Source organism: Zea mays, chromosome 3 (assembly GCF_902167145.1).
Source record: "Zea mays cultivar B73 chromosome 3, Zm-B73-REFERENCE-NAM-5.0, whole genome shotgun sequence".
In the NCBI taxonomy this organism is placed as follows: Eukaryota; Viridiplantae; Streptophyta; class Magnoliopsida; order Poales; family Poaceae; genus Zea; species Zea mays.
Window position 1 is genome coordinate 12919406 of NC_050098.1, and position 18585 is coordinate 12937990.

Sequence of the window (18585 nt, forward strand, 5' to 3'; positions counted from 1 at the left end):
CAATGATGCTATTTCCAATCTTAGAAATGAAAATGCCATGTTACATGCTAAGATTGATGAATTAAATGTTTGCAAACCCTCTACATCTAGTGTTGATCATGTTACTACTTGTACTAGATGTAGAAATATTAATATTGAGGCTATTCATGATCACCTTGCTATGATTAAACAACAAAAATGATCATATAGCTAAACTAGATGCTAAAATTGCCGAGCATGAATTAGAGAATGAAAAATTTAAATTTGCTCGTAGTATGCTTTATAATGGGAGACGCCCTGGCATTAAGGATGGCATTGGCTTCCAACAGGGAGACAATGTCAAGCTTAATGCCCCTCCTAAAAGATTGTCTAATTTTGTTAAGGGCAAAGCTCCCATGCCTCAGGATAACGAGGGCTATATTTTATATCCTGCTGGTTATCCTGAGGATAAGATTAGGAGAATTCATGCAAAGAAGACTCATTCTGTTTCTCACCATGCTTTTATTTATAAGAATGAGGCTTCTAGCTCTAGTCGTTCTACACATGTTAAAATGCTGAAGAAGAAATCTCCAATTGCATCAAATAATCATAACATTTCATTCAAGACCTTTGATGCTTCATATGTGCTTACTAGCAAATCAGGCAAAGTAGTTACCAAATATGTTGAGGGCAAACACAAGGGGTCAAAGACTTGTGTTTGGGTACCCAAGGTGCTTGTTTCTAATGTCAAAGGACCCAAGACCGTTTGGGTACCTAAGAACAAGGCCTAAATTTATTTTATAGGTTTATGCATTCGGGGGCTCAAGTTGGATCATTGATAGAGGGTGCACAAACCACATGACTGGGGAGAAAAGGATGTTCTCCTCCTATGAGAAAAACCAAGATCCCCAAAGAGCCATCACATTCGGGGATGGAAATCAAGGTTTGGTCAAAGAATTGGGTAAAATTGCTATATCACCTGACCATTCTATTTCCAATGTTTTTCTTGTAGATTCTTTAGATTACAACTTGCTTTCTGTTTCTCAATTATGTAAAATGGGCTACAATTGTCTTTTACGGATGTAGGTGTTACTGTCTTTAGAAGAAGTGATGATTCAATAGCATTTAAGGGAGTGTCAAAGGGTCAGCTATACTTAGTTGATTTTAATAGAGCTGAACTTGACACTTGCTTAATTGTTAAGACTAATATGGGTTGGCTCTGGCATCATCGACTAGCCCACGTTGGGATGAAGAATCTTCACAAGCTTCTAAAGAGAGAACACATTTTGGGACTAACAAATGTTTATTTTGAGAAAGACAGGGTTTGTAGCGCATGTCAAGCAGGGAAGCAAGTTGGTGTTCATCATCCACACAAGAACATCAAGACGACTGACAGGCCGCTTGAGCTGCTCCACATGGATCTATTCGGCCCGATAGCTTACATAAGCATCGGCGGGAGTAAGTACTGTCTAGTTATTGTGGATGATTATTCTCGCTTCACTTGGGTGTTCTTTTTGCAGGAAAAATCTCAAACCCAAGAAACCTTAAAGGGATTCTTGAGATGGGCTCAAAATGAGTTTGGCTTAAGGATAAAAAAGATTAGAAGCGACAATGGAACGGAGTTCAAGAACTCTCAAATTGAAGGCTTCCTTGAGGAGGAGGGCATCAAGCATAAGTTCTCTTCTCCCTACATGCCACAACAAAATGGTTTAGTGGAGAGGAAAAATAGAACTCTACTTGACATGGCGAGGACCATGCTTGATGAATACAAGACTTTGGACCAGTTTTGGGCGGAAACAATCAACACTGCTTGCTACTCCATCAACCGTCTCTACCTACACCGAATCCTCAAGAAGACATCTTATGAACTCCTCACCGGTAAAAAGCCCAATGTTTCATATTTTAGGGTCTTTGGTAGCAAATGTTTTATTCTTGTTAAAAGAGGTAGAAAATCTAAATTTGCTCCTAAGGCTGTAGAAGGTTTTTTACTTGGTTATGATTCAAACACAAGGGTATATAGAGTCTTTAACAAGTCCACTGGACTTGTTGAAGTTTCTTGTGACATTGTGTTTGATGAGACAAATGGCTCTCAAGTAGAGCAAGTTGATCTTGATGAGCTAGATGATGAAGAGGCTTTGTGCGTCGTGCTAAGGAACATGTCCATTGGGGATGTGTGTCCTAAGGAATCCGAAGAGCCTCCACAAGCACAAGATCAACCATCATCTTCCACACAAGCATCTCCACCAACCCAAGATGAGGATCAAGCTCAAGATGATGAAAATGAAGATCAAGAGGATGAGCCACCTCAAGAGGAGGGCAATGATCAAGGGGGAGATGCCAATGATCAAGACAAGGAAAATGAACAAGATCCAAGACCGCCACACCCAAGAGTCCACCAGGCGATTCAAAGAGATCACCCCATGAACACCATCCTCGGCGATATCCATAAGGGGGTAACTACTCGATCTCGAGTCACTCATTTTTGTGAACATTACTCTTCTTTTCCTCTATTGAGCCACACAGGGTAGAGGATGCACTTAAAGATTCGGATTGGGTGTTGGCGATGCAAGAGCAGCTCAACAACTTCACGAGGAATGAGGTATGGCATTTAGTTCCACGTCCTAACCAAAATGTTGTAGGAACCAAGTGGGTCTTTCGCAACAAGCAAGATGAGCATGGTGTGGTGACAAGGAACAAGGCACGACTTGTGGCCAAGGGATATTCACAAGTCGAAGGTTTGGATTTTGGTGAAACCTATGCACCCGTAGCTAGGCTTGAGTCAATTCGTATATTACTTGCCTATGCTACTTATCATGGCTTTAAGCTCTATCAAATGGACGTGAAGAGTGCCTTCCTCAATGGACCAATCAAGGAAGAGGTCTATGTTGAGCAACCTCCAGGCTTTGAAGATAGTGAGTATCCTAACCATGTATATAAACTCTCTAAGGCGCTTTATGGGCTCAAGCAAGCCCCAAGAGCATGGTATGAATGCCTAAGAGATTTTCTTATCACTAATGGCTTCAAAGTCGGCAAAGCCGATCCTACCCTCTTTACTAAAACTATTGCAAATGATTTGTTTGTATGCCAAATTTATGTTGATGATATTATATTTGGGTCTACTAACAAATCTACTTGTGAAGAGTTTAATAGGATCATGGTTCAAAAATTCGAGATGTCTATGATGGGGGAGTTGAAGTATTTTCTAGGATTTCAAGTCAAGCAACTCCAAGAGGGCACCTTCATCAGCCAAACGAAGTACATTCAAGACATACTCACCAAGTTTGGAACGAAGGATGCCAAGCCCATCAAGACACCCATGGGAACCAATGGGCATCTTGACCTCGACACAGGAGGTAAATCCGTAGATCAAAAGGTATATCGGTCGATGATAGGATCTCTACTCTATTTGTGTGCATCTCGACCGGACATTATGCTTTCCGTATACATGTGTGCAAGGTTCCAAGCCGATCCTAAGGAAGTTCACCTTAGGGTCGTGTAACGAATCTTGAGATATTTAGTTCATACACCTAAGTTTAGTCTTTGGTACCCCAAGGAATCCTCTTTTGATTTATTAGGATATTCCGATGCTGATTGGGCAGGGTGTAAAATTGATAGGAAGAGTACATCAGGGACTTGTCAGTTTCTGGGGAGATCCCTGGTGTCTTGGGCTTCAAAGAAACAAAACTCAGTAGCTTTTTCTACCGCTGAAGCTGAGTATATTGCCGCAGGCCATTGTTGCGCGCAATTACTTTGGATGAGGCAAACCCTTAGGGACTATGGCTACAAATTTAGCAAAGTCCCTCTCCTATGTGATAATGAGAGTGCAATCTGCATGGCGGATAATCCCGTTGAACACAGCCGCACTAAGCACATAGCCATTCGGTATCACTTTTTGAGAGATCACCAACAAAGGGGGATATCGGGATAGCCTATATTAACACCAAAGATCAATTGGCCGATATCTTTACCAAGCCTTTAGATGAGAAAACCTTTACCAAACTTAGGAATGAGCTAAACATTCTTGATTCTCGGAATTTTGATTGATACTTTACACACATAGCTCATTTGTATACCTTTGATCATATCTCTTTTATGTCTATGACTAATGTGTTTTCAAGTGTATTATTATGCTTAGTCATAGAATTGAAAGGGAAATGGAGTATTCGGCAAAGACGACGCTTCCATTCAACTCCATCAGTATTATCTACTCTTTGCCGGTATTCCGCATAGTTCTCCTTTGGTATAATCTTCACTCATATTTATTTGTTTGCCAAAGGGGAGAAAAAGTTCAAGGGCTTATATTTCACTAACAAGTATTCGTTTTTGGCGATTCATGCTAAAGGAGGAGAAAATATTAGCCCAAAGCAAAAGGACCGCACCACCACTGAATTTTAAAAATGAAGTTTTCAAATTGGTATCTTAATGTGTTTTCAAAAGGGGAGAAAGTTCTAGTATCTTCAAAAATTTGTAAAACCCTCTTGAACACTAAGAGGAGAATTTTATTAAGGGGGAGTTTTGTTTAAGTCAAAGGAAAAGCATTTGAAACAGGGGGAGAAAATTTCAAATCTTGAAAATGCTTCTTTTAATCTTACTCATATACCTTTGACTATTTGCAAAAAGTTTTGAAAAGAATTTTACAAAGAATTTGCAAAACACAGCTTGTGGTGCAAGCGTGGTCCAAAATTTTAATAAGAAGAAAACCATCCATGCATATCTAGTAGAAATAATTATTGGTTTCATTCCAAGCAACCTTTGCACTTACCTTATGCAAACTAGTTCAATTCTGCACCTTTATATTTGCTTTGGTTTGTGTTGGCATCAATCACCAATAGGGTCAAACCTTTTTCCTAAATGATTTTGGTGGTTGAATTGCCCAACACAAATTATTGGACTAACTAGTTTGCTCTAGATTATGAGTTCCACAGGTGCCAAAGGTTCAACACAAACCAATAAAAAGTCCTAGAAAGGGTTCAAATTAAAAAGAGCAAAAGACAACCGAAGGCTGCCCTGGTCTGGCGCACCGGATTGTCCGGTGTGCCATCGGACAGTGTCCGGTGCACCAGGGTGGATCAACTCAAACTTGCTAGCTTCGGGAATTTGGGGAGCCACTCCGCTATAATTCACCGGACTGTCCGGTGCACCACCGGACTGTCCGGTGTGCCAGCGGAGCAACGGCTATCTGCGCCAACGGTCGTCTGCAAAAGTCTGCAGTGAACAGTGCAACTGTGCGCGCAGAAGTCAGAGCAGGCGCCAGAAGGCGCACCGGACAGTGAACAGTAACTGTCTGGTGGCCCCATAAGTCAGAGCTCCAACGGTCGAACCCTAACGGTTGGGTGACGTGGCTGGCACACCGGACAGTGTCCGTTGGCGCACCGGACTGTCCGGTGTGCCATATGACATCAGCCACCCCCAACGGCCACTTTGGTGGTTGGGGCTATAAATACCCTCCAACCACCACACTTCAAGGCATCCAAGTTTTCAGCCAACACATTCAATACAAGAGCTATAGCATTCAATTCAAGATACAATTAGGGTGAATCAAAATCTCTCCAAGTCCCAATTCCACTCAAAGCAATAGGGACTAGAAGAGAGAGTTTTGCCGTGTTCTTTTGAGCTCTTGCGCTTGGATCGCTTTTCTTCTTCCCCATTCTCATTCCCGCAACACTTGTAATCAAAGCAAGAGACACCAATTGTGTGGTGGTCCTTGTGGGGACTAAGTGTCCCGTTTGATTGAGAAGAGAAGCTCACTCGGTCTAGGTGACCGTTTGAGAGAGGGAAAGGGTTGAAAGAGACCCGGTCTTTGTGACCACCTCAACGGGGAGTAGGTTTGCAAGAACCGAACCTTGATAAAACAAATCACCGTGTCACACTCTTCGTTTGCTTGTGATTTGTTTTCACCCTCTCTTTTGGACTCGATTTTATTTCTAACGCTAACCCCGGCTTGTAGTTGTGCTTAAGTTTATAATTTTCAGATTCTGCCTATTCACCCTCCCTCTAGGCGACTTTCACACTTTCTATTTACAAAAAATGATAGTAAATGTTACTATCATACAAACATGAAACTGAAGACAAATTTCTTCCCATGAAAGGCATAAAACATTCTTTAATCAAAGAGTGAAGCCACTATCCAATCCTAATGAAATATGTCCAATGATATCAACATCAGATTTGAGTTAGTTGGTGACTCTAATACTTGTTTCTCCGTTTGGAATTATCCTCTTCGTATGAAATCTTGTTCTTATTCAGCCATTTGAGAAGCTGAACACAGTCCTTCAATGATGTTCTTTCTAGTGGTAGCATCTATAGGGTCATCATCCACCTCTCCTGGCTAAGCTATGGGCAATAGTCTTTTTCCACTAGAACTTCCTTCCTTGTGTTGTTTCTTGCCTCCCTGATAAGATATGAATTTCTTGCCCTGGTTTTTAAATTGAGCCTTGAAATGCTTTTTAGAGTATTGTTTCTTGTCCAGTGACTGTTTGATTAGATTCACATTATCACTCCTTGTATCCTTATGTCTATCCTCTTCTTGGTGGATACGCATGACAATGAGCTTTTTAATTTTCCACTTTTCTAGACTCATGTTGTAGTTCACAACAAAAGTCTTAAACTCCTTTGGTCGAGACACTAATACAAAGTGAATAACGAAATCATTCTTTAATTCTATGTCAAAACTCTTAGGTTTGTTGGCAAAGTTGGTCATCTTAAGTTTGCACTCCCTTATTTTAGAGCCATCACACTTTTTAGTAACAATTTTCTTAATAATATTCCCCACATATGACTTTGAGGAACCAATAAATTGTTGTTGAATCTTGTCAAGGTAATCACTAACACTATGACATTTTGTGATTGCTAGCCTAATGGACTATATGATAGAGCTCTTGATGACCATCATACATTTCTTATTGGATCTCTACCACTTTACATGTTTGAGATCAAATGTCATCGTCAAGGCACAAAACTGGCTCCGGTTCCATTGTTGGAACTAGGAAAGCGAACAATGCTCAGACCTAGCCGCTAGATGCAGTATAATAGATGTTATACCTTCGATATTAGATGGAGTCATTAGAGCGACGCCATCCCGATCGTTCCTTCAACTGGCCGCGGGTGAGGATGAGCGACATCGGCGGCGGTCTTTCACTCCACTTACCGCGTTAGAGACCAGATCAAATCTCCTTGGATGTGTATAGGAGAGAAAGCTACCGACAAACGTTGGTTTGTATATGGGCCATCTCTCTTATTTATATACGGGTGTGAAAAAGGATCGAAACCATAATATTGTTGCACTCCTACTCAGGAAGCGAGAAAAGAGTTTAATCTGCAGATCAGCGTGAACACCAGTGGTGATGATGGAGAGGTCATCACTGCTAGATCGTACACAGTGCCGATGACGATGAGAGGTTTAACGTCGACGGTTTTTGAACTGATGGTTATAATCTTGGTTATCACGGCTTGCTTTCATAAATGCCCGCGAAACCGGTGGTGAAGGGGTATGAACAGGTGATGCTAGACTTTGTGTACTTTGTGTAGTAAAGGAGTAAAAGGACATGGTAATTCCGAACAACATTGCTTGTTTGTGTGTGAGGCTGAGGATAACTAGGAGCACGCCAAGAAGTAATATGACAGTGAGAAATAATTAAGAAGAAAGAATCATTCAACTATATATATAACTAGTAAGCGCTTACATCATATCCTGACCAGGACGGCCCCGATCTGGACGCTCTTGACCTCTCCCTTGTGCATGGATTCGGTGACTAGCTCCGTGTACATGTGGAATAGTGCGTCAATGATGGCGGCCCCGAAATGGTGGGTGAGCATGGACTCATGGATGGCCCTGATCGCCATGGACACCTTCCTGCCGTCTGTCTCAACGCCTGCGCCGCTGCTCATGCTGCCTTCGAACGTCCGCACGTAGTCGAGGCTGAAGGAGCCTTCCTTGCTCACCTCCTCCTCGATCTCCCGTGCGCTCGGCGCGTAGAACGGGGCGTCGTAGGCGTCCACCACATCCTGCTCGAGCAGTCCCTGCACCACCACACCACCGTACAGCTTCCATTTTACTATATATTATGTACACGCACGGATCGGATCGGATCGGATCTGCTGCCACCTGCAGCAGGCAGCTACTGGCTGAGCAAGCGGGACGGCGCGGCATCATTAGTGCTGGGAATTGGGCCGGGCCGGGCCAGCCCGGCCCAAGCCCATCGTGCTCAGCCGAGTTCCCGCGAAGGCCACCTCGGCCTCCAGCATGGCCCACCCCTGCAACACCGAGCGCAGGCGGAGAACCCGCGTTTCCCCCAGCATGACTACGCCTTCTAGCACGGCGCGCCATTCCAAGGGGTCAACTACCTCGACGAGCGAAGTCCCCTGGCGCCACACCTGCAAGTGACACCTTGGCCAGCAAACTTCCGAGCAGGGACTTATCCCAAGTACAACGGCAGCACCGACCCGGTGCAATACATAATGAGTTATCAGGTCGCTGTTGCATCCGCCGGAGGGGACGACGCCACAATGGCGAAGTCTTTCATCATCGCCCTAGAGGGCCCAGCACTCACCTGGTTCACCAGATTGCCTCCGCTGTCCATTGATTCATGGAGAAGTCTCAGGGACAAGTTCCTGCTCAACTTCCAAGGGTACCGCCTAGACACGGACGCCCTGGCCGAGCTCTCGCTTTGCAAGCAGCTGGAAAAGGAGACCCTGCGGGAGTATTACCGCAAATTCCTAACACTCAAGTCACAGCTACCCTCCGTCGATGATCAGATCGCTATCCACTACGCCATCAGTGGCCTTCGTGCCGGCGTCCTCTACAGTCATTGTATCAGAGATCCACCCAAAAACCTCCAGGAGCTATATCAGCTCTTTGAAAAATATGCCAAATCCGAAGAGCTCCACCAGCGCAAGGTTGAGTCACAACGGAAGCCCAAAGATGCCCCGCAGTCCAGCCGCACATGGACGAGGACTCCGCAGCCAGACTCCGGTCAAGACGGCCGCAGTCAGCAGCAAGTGCACAACATCGCCAACCAGCATCCCGCTGCCGACCCCCCTCGCCGCCAGGAATATCCCCCCCAAGGCCGCGGAAATGGAACTCGTGGCAGGGGCCGAGGGCGCGCACAGCCGCCGCGCCGATTCTACTGCCTTTTTCACGGCGAAGACTGCGCCCACCAAACCAAAGATTGCCCCGAAACGAAGGCCACCAGAGACAGAATGGCACGGGCGCAGCCAGCCGACAACCCTAGAATTGTCGCACACAACTACCAGCAACCCCCTCCACCATATATCCACGCCCCCGCTCCGCATCCACCGCACCACGCTTACCAACACCATCAGGAAGTACAAATCGTACCTCCTCCACCCCCACCTCCACACCAGCAACACCAAAACATCCCCCATGCCCCGAAGCAGGAAGACTTCACCGATCAACCATATCGCGGAGTCATTCACATGATAACGGGGGGGTCAAGCACTGACTTCGATACCAAGCGGCAGAAGCGGGACCACTACCGCAGCATCAACCATGTCGCCGTCACTGGCCCAGTCGTGCAGACAAAGTGGTCCCACATACCGCTAACCTTCGACGCACGAGACGTCGACCTGCGCAGCGCCCCCCACAACGACGCCATGGTCATCAATTGCAGCGTGGCAGGCTGGGACTTACACAAAGTCCTAGTCGACAACGGCAGTCAGGCGGACATCATCTTCCTCCACGCCTTCGACCGCATGGGCATAAGCCACAGCCTGCTCAAGCCTTCGGACAACCCGTTGTATGGCTTCGGCGGCAAGGGCACCTTTCCCGTTGGCAAAATAGAGTTGCCCCTCTCCTTCGGTGTAGCACCCAATGCCCGAAGTGAGCAGGTAACCTTCGACATTGTCGACATGGTATATCCATACAACGCCATCATGGGCCGGGGCTCCATCAATAAGTTCGAAGCTGCCATCCATGGGCTGTACTTATGTATGAAGATACCAGGTCCGCTAGGCGCTATTACGATCTACGGCAACCAGCAGACGGCGCGCAACATAGAGCGGGACTTCGTGCCTGGTCAGAGGAACGTGCACTGTCTCACGACCCAACGCGAGGTCCCTGCGCCCGCCAGCCCAACCGATAAGCCGCAGGACAAGGCACAGTTGCAGAGCCAAGACGGGACCAAGACTGTCCCCCTCGATCAGGCCACGCCCAAGCAGACAGTCACTGTCAGCGAAGACCTTACCTCACATGAAGAAGAGAAGCTTCTCTGCTGCCTGGCCAAGAATAAAGATGTCTTCGCCTGGTCCGCCCTCGACCTGGTCGGAGTCAGCCGATCCATAATCGAGCACAGCTTGGGAATTGACCCTTCGGTGCGACCAAAAAAGCAAAGGCTTCGCAAAATGTCCGACGAAAAGACAGAGGCCGCCAAGGCGGAGGTGCACCGCCTCCTAGAAGCTAAATTCATCGAGCCAGTGGCTTACCCCACGTGGCTCTCCAATGTCGTAATGGTGCAGAAAAAAGCGGGAAATGGCGAATGTGCATAGACTTCACCAGTCTCAATAAGGCCTGCCCAAAGGACAATTTCCCGTTGCCGCGGATCGACAAAATAGTCGATAGCGCGGCCGGATGCGAGGTCATGTCACTCCTCGACTGCTTCTCCGGCTATCACCAGATATACATGAAGAAGGAAGACAAGGCTAGCACCAGCTTTATCACACCCTTCGGCACTTATTGCTTCATCAGAATGTCGGAGGGACTCAAGAATGTCGGGTCCACATTCTCCAGACTCACCAAGACAGTACTCGAAGGGCAGGTTGGCAGAAACATATTTACATATGTGGACGACATCGTCGTCGCCAGCAAGAATAAGGAGGACCATCTCGCCGACCTCGCCGAGACCTTCGCGAACATGCGAGATGCACAACTCCGCCTAAACCCGGAAAAGTGCGTCTTCGGTGTTCGCCAGGGCAAGATATTGGGCTACCTGGTGTCACATCGCGGCATCGAGGCCAACCCAACCAAGATCCAGGCCATCGTCGACATGTCGCCTCCGCAGTCCGCCAGGGACGTCCAGCGTCTGACAGGCAGATTGGCCGCTCTCAACAAATTCATCTCCAGGTCCGCCGAGCGAAACCTCCCCTTCCTCAAAACACTCCGCGGTGCAAAAGACTTTGCCTGGGGACCGGAACAAGCAGCGGCCTTCGCCTCACTAAAACAGTACCTGTCGGAGCTGGCCATCCTCACGAGCCCCGACTCCTCGCTCCCCCTATTGCTCTATGTCGCGGCTTCGCCGCACGCGGTCAGCGCGGCACTAGTGCAGGAGCAGACAGTTGAGGGCGCGATCAGACAGTGCCCTGTTTACTATGTCTCCGAGGTCCTGACACCGTCCAAATGCAACATGACAGAGCTGGAGAAGATCGCCTACGCAGTTGTCATGTCTTCGCGCAAACTGCGCCATTACTTTGAAGCATTCAAGGTCCGAGTCACCTCAGACAGGGGGCTCGGCGAACTATTCAGAAACCCGGAGGCATCGGTGAGGATCGCCAAGTGGGCAGCCGAACTCTCCGGCTACCACATCAGCTTCGAGCCCAGGACAGCCATCAAGTCACAAGTCCTGGCAGACTTCGTCGTCGACTGGACTAGGCCAATAACACAGCCGGACCCGTCCACAGAGAAGGTTTGGACCATCCATTGCGACGGCGCATGGTGCCATGCGGGGGCAGGCGTCGCTGCAGTCGTCACCTCACCAGCCGGAGTCAAACACAGATACGCAGCACTCCTCAGTTTTGCTCTGGAATCCGACAGATGCACAAACAATATAGCAGAGTATGAAGCGGTTATCCTGGGCCTTCGCAAGCTAAGGGCCCTCGGAGTCACCACATGTATCATCAAAACAGACTCCAAGATAGTTGCCGGCCAGGTCGAGAAGGACTATGCAGCAAAAGACCCCGCGCTCATGCAATACCTCGCGGCCATCCGAAGTCTCGAGAGACAGTTCAAGGGATTCACCTTGCAACACGTGGATAGGGCCAAGAACGAGGAGGCCGATGCACTGGCCAAGGCTGCCGCCAGGGGCGAGCCCTTGCCCTCCGACGTGTTCTTTCACACCATCGGCACACCAGCCGTCCGGAGCCCCGAAGGGCTCCAAATAACTAATGACAGCGAGGGCCACCGCATAGTCAACCTAATCATGACCGAAGACTGGCGGGCACCAATAACCCTGTTCCTACAGGGGTACTATCATCCAACCGACATCAGTGAGGCCAAGCGCCTCAGACATCGAAGCCGGGACTTCGCACTGATTGAGGGCCAACTCTACAAGAAAGGGGTCAGTTAGCCAATGCTTAAGTGCGTCACCGAAACCGAAGGCATGCAGATCCTACGTGAAGTCCACAGCGGCATGTGCGGTTCGCACGCAGGGCCAAGAGCCCTAGCTGCCAAGGTGATCCGCCAAGGGTTTTACTGGCCCGCAATGATCTGCGCCGCAAATCGGGTCACAAGGTCCTGCGAAGCCTGCCAGAAGTTTTCTCCTCGGTCAGGCAGCCCCTCGCAGTATACAAAGCTGATTGCCCATACATGGCCCCTCCAGCGCTGGGGCCTGGACATCGTCGGGCCCCTGCCCACCGCTCAGGGGAACCTCAAGTTCGCCTTCGTAGCCGTCGAATACTTCACCAAATGGATCGAAGCGAGGGCTGTTTCTACAATAACATCAAAGACTGCCCAGAAATTCTTCTGGCAAAACATTGTTTGCCGCTTCGGAGTACCGTCCGAGCTAACAGTTGACAACGCCAAGCAGTTTGACAGCCAAGATTTCAAGGATTTTTGTTTCTCCATCGGCACCAAGCTCGCCTTCGCTTCAGTCTATCATCCGCAATCCAACGGGGTCGTAGAGCGCGCCAATGGGAAAATCTTCACAGCTGTCAAGAAGATGCTCCTCGATGAAAAAAAAGGCAGATGGACCGAATTATTACCGGAGGCAGTCTGGGCGCTAAACACAACTGAGTGCAGAGCGACTGGGTTCACTCATTTCCGCCTTCTATACGGATCGGAGGCCATGACCCCGCAAGAAATAAAGCATGGGTCCCCGCGTACAGTTTCGTCAGCCGTCCCCGACGTGGACGAGCCAACTTCAAAAGATCTCATTGACGGAGACCGGGTCTTCGCCCTACAGGCCCTAAACAAATACCAAGCCCAGACCAAAGCATGGCGCGACCACGCAGTCATCCCGAGGGAGTTCAGCGAGGGGGACCTCGTACTCGTCCGAACAGCTCGGACGGAGTCCAGGGGCAAGCTGGAGCCCAAGTGGGAGGGCCCCTTTATAGTCAAGACAAAAGCTTCCCCCAGCGCTTACAGGCTCACAACGCCAAACGGCGAGGACCTGGAGCACTCCTGGAACATCGACAACCTTCGCAAATTTTTTGTTTGACTCATTAGGGCTGATTTCGCCCTTGTAATTCGCCAAAAACAATCTTGTACCGGCCCGCACTCTTTTCCTCCCGGGGGGTGAGGTTTTTAACGAGGCGGAGCCATGTAATATATGTGTGAAAAATCCCCCGCAAAAACATGCGTCGAAAAAAGACCGCGACGACGGTCTTCGACATTCGACCAATTCGAGGTCACCGCGAGGCTAAGCGCTAGCCACCCTCGCGTGCGACGAATCCGCGCAGAAGTCGCATAAGGGTGCAGCCGGACTAGCACAACAAGTGCGAAAAAACACGAAGTCTATCGCGAAGACTATCCGCGCAGAAGTCGCCTAAGGGTGCAGCCGGACTAGCACAACAAGTGCGAAAAAACACGAAGTCTATCGCGAAGACTATCCGCGCAGAAGTCGCCTAAGGGTGCAGCCGGACTAGCACAACAAGTGCGAAAAAACACGAAGTCTATCGCGAAGACTATCCGCGCAGAAGTCGCCTAAGGGTGCAGCCGGACTAGCACAACAAGTGCGAAAAAACACGAAGTCTATCGCGAAGACTATCCGCGCAGAAGTCGCCTAAGGGTGCAGCCGGACTAGCACAACAAGTGCGAAAAAACACGAAGTCTATCGCGAAGACCATCCGCGCAGAAGTCGCCTAAGGGTGCAGCCGGAATAGCACAACAAGTGCGAAAAACCCCGAAGTCTACCGCGAAGACCATCCACGCAGAAGCCGCCTAAAAGGCGCAGCCGAACTAGTACAACAAAAGCAGAAACGACAGCACCAAACCGTCCGCGTTAAGACCGACTATAACCACACCAGCACAGCATAACAAAACATACCAGACAAAGTACACAACGCCCCCGCAGGCACAGGCCAGCGAGGGCACATAACTTCATCGTACAAACCTTTACATATATACACGCGAGGGCGCCACACTCTACATCGGCTCAACCTTAGGAATAATTCCCATCTCCCTATAATTAAATAACATTATCCTAAGCTCCTCACCCGCAAAAAGACTCCGCAGTTCCCCTTCCCCTGTACTCGCGGCGGCTGACAAAGACAACAGCTCCTGCCGACCAGCCCTACTCACACGAAGCCGAGACCCTTCCTCCGTACTAACTCTACGCTTTGCAACCGCCCTTCGCCGTCGGCACCCGGTGCTGGGACCCGGCACATCTTGCGCGCCCGCAGTATGCGGTGAGGTCTCCGCCGCAGCCACATCCAAAGCCGCGAAATAGTCCAAATCCTCCTCCGATGACTCAGTCCACTTAACCGAGCTCCCAGAATAAGCAACATCAGAAAACTCAGAAAATTCAGACCCAGATCCACCACATTCATTACCACCTTCCGCGGTCGAAGCCGCCAAAAATTTAGCAGTAGCGGTTGCGTGCGCAGGCCCAAAATCTTGAACCTGCGCAGCAACCAAAATTCAGTAACATATCCAAAATTCCCCAACTCTATTACACCCGCTATGCCACCTGCGAAAGCCCTGACGCTGCGGGAGCCTCCGCCGCTGGCTCCGCCGCCGTTCCTGCTGTTGTTTCCACCACCGCCGCCGCGGGATCTCCAGCACTCGGCACAGCAGCTGCGGGGGCATCAGGGGCGCCTTCGTCCACCTTTGGGGGCAGGTCTTCGCCGGCTGCAGCAGGTGTGGGGGCGGTCTCCGGGGTTGGCTCCAGGGCGACCCCGGACGCGGCCCCCGCAGGGGTCGGCTCCGGGTCAGGCAGCGCACTGTTCAGCGCCCCGAGGTCGTCCACCCGCTCGCCACGCAACGCCTAAGCCAAAGCACGCAAAATTCAGCAACCACACGCGCGCCCCACATCCAACAAACGCCAAGCAAACGAAAATGTTACCTGAGCCATCGCCGCCTCCGCCCGCTCCCTGACCACCTCACGACCGTACAGACCCCACATCCGGTCATAAAGGGCCCCGGCGGATTCCTTCACTACGGGGTCTTCGACCTTATAGATATCTCGCTCAAAATCTTCATCCGCCTGGTCGAAGGCCTCGAAGTGCCGGCACCCTTCGCGGGAGAGCGCGTTCATCGCCCCCTCGCAGGTGACCAGGGAGGCGTACGACATCAACCCCCCCGCGACGGCTGGGAGTTCCAGCAGCTCCTCCTGCACCCACTGCAGACAGCGAAGCCCGGGCTCTCGGTCCGGCACCTCGAAGTCACCGGTCCGCGCACCCAGCTCACGATATGTATCCATAAGCTGCGTGCGCGTCCGTTCGGCCTCCGCATGCATCGCGGCCTCGGCCCCCTTCGCGCGGCTCTCCAGGGCGGTGAGCCGCTCTTGCAGATGTTCGGCGAGCTCCTTGGCAAGATTGCCCTCCGCCCGCGCCAGCTTGGCCTCCGCCTGCGCAGCCTGCTCCTTGGCGACGGCCTCGTTGGCTTCCCTCCTCTCCGCCGCCAGTTGGCACCGGAGGTCAGCCTTCTCCCTCTCCAACGCGGCCACCTTGTCCGCCAGTTTACGGCACTTGCTGTCGGAGGCTGATTTCTCACGGACAGCGTCAGCATGTTGCGTTCGAAGCCTCTCGACTTCGGCAGAAACAGCTGCCGTGAGGGCCCCCGACGCAGTACGGCTGGCGAAGTCAGCCACCTGCAGAACACACGTAAGGCTGTGGCCCCAAAAGAAAAGGGGGGGGAGAGAGTATAACTCAGCAGACCTGACTCAGCGCCTCCGACACCTCCTTCAGCCGGCGGACCGCTGCGTCCGCCTCGTCCCTGACAACCGCGAGGGCCGCCGCCTCGCCTCCGGAGCCAAGAGCCTCGCCCCTTGCCTTCGGCATTGTGGCAGCCGTCGCGACCGCCGCGTCAGGCGCAACTGTAGCAAGCTGGTCCTCGTCCGACCCTGCAATGCACCAACGAATTTTTTTTTAAAAAAAAAAGAGAGAGAAAGCCAGCGACTTACCACCAAGATAGTCATCCACGCAAATGTCGGTGGCGAAGTCGGCGACATGCTTGCCTGCCGGCAGCAACGCTCGGGCCGCCTTCGCGGCCTCCGCCACCCTGCTGGGCGGCGGCACAGCCTTCGCCGGCTTGGAGCCTCCGGCGCCCGCCGCTGCCTCTGGCTCCTTACTAGATGCAGGGACGCCTGACTTCGCCGCCAGCGGCGGTTTCCCTCCGCCGGGGGCCGCAGCCGTCGCCGACCCCCGCTTTTGCCTCTTTGGCCTGGCGTCAACAATCCTGATAGCCTCCTACCGTTTTTGGGCAGCCCCCTGGCGATCCTTGTCCATCACTGCCGACACAACAGCAGCAATTTTTCGCCCGTAAGGAAAAACTCTCCATTTACGAACCATGCGAGATGTAAAAGCGTCCCCGCTGGCCGCGCGGGGGATAGGAACATTCCTAGGCCAGCAACCCCCGGTAACCTTCAGCATCCGAGCCGAAGATTCCCGGAGCTCGGGCGAAGACATCCTTTCCCCCGGGGCCGCGCATGTCCTCATCAACTCTCTAGCAAACCCATCGGAAACCCCAAGTCCTCCCATGGCAGTACCTAGTCTCCTCTTCTTAGAGGACAGGGCGGCCGCCGGCGCAGGGTCGTCTTTAGCCTCCACCACCGGTTTCTTCCCCCGACGGTCCGCGTCGTCTTGACCAGGATAGCCGCCATACGGCAGTTGGTTCAATTCGAAGACCCTATTCAAACGGTCATTCGACCTGCGGATCTCCCAGCTGCGCTGGCTCTCGGTCCTCGGCACATAACGCCCAACAAGCCGCACCCCCTCATCCTCAGCTTCACGCACGAAGGCGGCCGGATCACGGTTTCGCAGATTAAGCGCGAAGGCGGGACTCCGCACCATCTCTCCACCACGGAAAGGCATCCGGCGAGGGCATACTTCGCCCAACGCCCAACCATGCGCCAAGGGCCATACCCCGTACGCCGCAAACTCTTCAACCAAGTCGCGCCCACTGCTCTGGCCGGCGGCACACCGAAGGGCCCCTTCGTCCATATCATCCTCCGCCACTTCAAAGGGCGGGTACGCCGAGTAAAAATGAGAGCACATCTCGGACACGGGAAGTCCCTTGTGGCCTTCGACGGCACCCTCAGCAACGTAAAACCAAAATTCATTCCAGTTGCCCCACTTGTTGCGGGCGCAAGGGACCAACTCAACTACTGGCATCGTGGTCTTGCCGGTCTTCGGCGTGAATGTGCAGGACCCAAACTGAGCAATTTCGTCCCTAATCATCCTCTTCTGCCAGTGTAAACAATAATGCTTCGCAAAAACTTCGACCGATGGCTGTCCGCCGTACGAAGTCGTCGCCCAGACATACTTCGACAGGGCCACCACGACATTCGGTGTCAACTGATGTATTTGCACGTTGAACCTGCGCAGGACTTCGCCAACAAACCGATGCGCAGGCAAGCGGAGGCCGGCGGCGAAAAACGCCTCGAAAACAACCAACTCGCCCTCCGGCTCGGGGACTTTCTCCGTCCCCGGGGCACGGGCAACTTCGCCGCCGAAATAGCCCAACCGCTGCATGTCCTCCACGCGGGCCGACGACATTCGCGACACGCCGAAATCAACGGAATTGCCGGCGCGTAACTCCTCCGGCATCAAACTGCTCAGCGTCTCCTCCGACGAGGCGGCGGCCGGCGGCGAGGATCCGGCCGGCGGCGTAGCAGCAGCGGAAGAAGAGGAAGACGACATCGCTACGTACCGTCGGCGGCGGCGGGCAGTCTGCTTCACTCGCGCCAGATCTCCGGCGAACAAGAGCACGGCGGGCAGACGAGCAGCAAGACGGCGAGCGGCTAGGGTTTTCGCGGAGTGCGCAAAGTAAAGTTCAAAAAAGAGCCGGCCACTGCCCCCTTTTATAGGCAGGTCGCGGCTCTTCGGGAAACCCGCAATCCGACAGAGCGCGGCGCTTCGGGAAACCCGCAATCCAACAGTACGCGGTCCATCAACGGTCACATCAAAAACCCCCGCGGAACCACTTCGAGCGAGGGCAGCGTCTCCGCCATCTAGCGACGTCTTCGGCACCAGGTGACTTTGTCGAACTGGTCCCTCGGAGGGCAGATGTTGGAGCGAAGGCAGAAACGCCACCCTTCGCTCGAAGTCTCCGCTGCTTAGCCGCTGCTCTGACAGAGACAAAGCAGGCAGGGACACCCTTCGCTTCAATCGGCACCAGACGAAGACCGGCGACGAAGGCATTCCACGGCGCGGCCTCGTCCAGCTCAGAGGCCCACGTGCGTTCCGGCCCATTGTAACGGGCCCTGCGTGGCCGCCGCGTGTTACGGGCCTAATTTGTAA